Raw genomic sequence first — 1,908 nt, forward strand, 5'->3', positions numbered from 1 at the left:
AAAATCCTCAACCAACCGACCAAGGTTAATTATGGTCAATGGTGTTTCCGCCAAGGAAGCAAAATATTGGGAGGATTACCAATTCTCCGATGAATCGGATTCTGACGAGAATTCCGATGATGTTATAGAAATTACCCCAACTGAATTTAAAAAGGCAAAAGAAAATAATAAGGGAAAGGGCATAAAAATAGAGAAATCTAATTCCAACCCCGATGAACTTTATATGTATCGTCAACCCCCGAAGTCCTTAAGTTGTAACAATGACCCGGGAACCTCTAAACCACCAGGTTTTTCTAAACCAATGTGGACAACGACGGCTCGTATTAGGGGAACATCATATATCCCTAGAAACTTGGCAAAACGAACCAAAACCGAAGAAGAAGAAACAAGCGAGTCGGAATAAGATAGTTGTATTCGTGTGGTGTAATATATGTAATATAGTGTTCTTATGCTTTATGATATATGTAAAAATTGCTTGTATTAATAAGTATTTTTTTATGAATCTAACTCTTGTCTATTTTACAGTATAAAAACACAAAATGGATAGACAACCCAATATTTTAAGAGACCTACCCGGAGACATGATTGATGAAATCTTGTCTAAAGTCGGTCAGAATTCTTCGGCACAACTATTTAAGGCGAGATCAGTTTGTAAGACATTCGAAGAACGTTCCAAGAATGTCTTGGTTTATAAGAGACTTTCATTTGAAAGATGGGGGATATCACATTGGGAAACCCATAAGTTACGATGTGTTTACTTTGACGCATATATTGCGGGGAACCCAAATGCTATTTTACGCAACGGGTTAAGAAATTATTTTGACTCAATATATCCGAATATTGGACTTCGTGATTTAGAAAAAGCGGCTAACATGCAACATAAAGAAGCATGTTATGCTTACGGATTAGTAATGTTCGCTTCTCACCAAAGTGAGAACAAGAACATCGGGCTACAACTATTAAACAAAACATTTCCACAAGTGACAGAGTCGGTAATTGGGGTAAGAAATGAGGTTTTTAGATTGTTACGGGACTGTTGGACATTACGTAACCCTCGTCCCTTTGACGACGTTACAACACGCTGTCTTATCAACGGCCATAACGGTTATGTTCCACAAGACCAAGGATGGGAAGTAGTCCTAGTAAAACCAGAATGCATGACTTGTTTCTGGACGTATGAATTACGTGTCTTTATTGCCTTTGCTGAACGACTTGTGTACTAGCTAGAATTATCTTCACAACCATCTTGTATCAAAGTTATTGTGTGCTATATTTCATGCTTTATGTAAAATAAATGGTATTGTAAGTTTGTAAAATATTGTATAAAAGTTTGAACGCGAAATATTATTATAATCAGTTTTTCATATAGAATTGTAGTAGTTGAATTGTATATTAGCTACTAAGTATGAACTTAACGGGTAGGTACTACCCGAATTTAAACTTATAAAACGCTAATATGAAGAAAAAGCTTTTATAAATGAGTTCATATTATGCTACGAAATACTATTAACTACTCTTAATATTCTGTATGATTAACTTGTTCCATTTAACTATTTTGAAGGAAATGGCACCGACTACTCTACACACCGTGAATATGAATGAAGAGGAATTCCGTACTTTTCTAGCTTCAAACATAGCCGCAGTACAGGCTGCGCTACATACCAACAATAACCTTGGATCTAGCAGTACAGGAAATCGTGTAGGATGCACCTACAAAGAATTCACTGCCTGCAAACCTTTGGAATTTAATGGAACCGAAGGACCGATCGGATTGAAACGGTGGACCGAGAAGGTTGAATCGGTGTTTGCCATAAGTAAGTGTACTGAAGAGGACAAAGTGAAGTACGCTACGCATACCTTCACAGGTTCTGCGTTAACATGGTGGAATACCTATCTAGAGCAAGTGGG

The sequence above is a fragment of the Rutidosis leptorrhynchoides genome, chromosome 3, assembly GCF_046630445.1.
Source record: "Rutidosis leptorrhynchoides isolate AG116_Rl617_1_P2 chromosome 3, CSIRO_AGI_Rlap_v1, whole genome shotgun sequence".
In the NCBI taxonomy this organism is placed as follows: domain Eukaryota; kingdom Viridiplantae; phylum Streptophyta; class Magnoliopsida; order Asterales; family Asteraceae; genus Rutidosis; species Rutidosis leptorrhynchoides.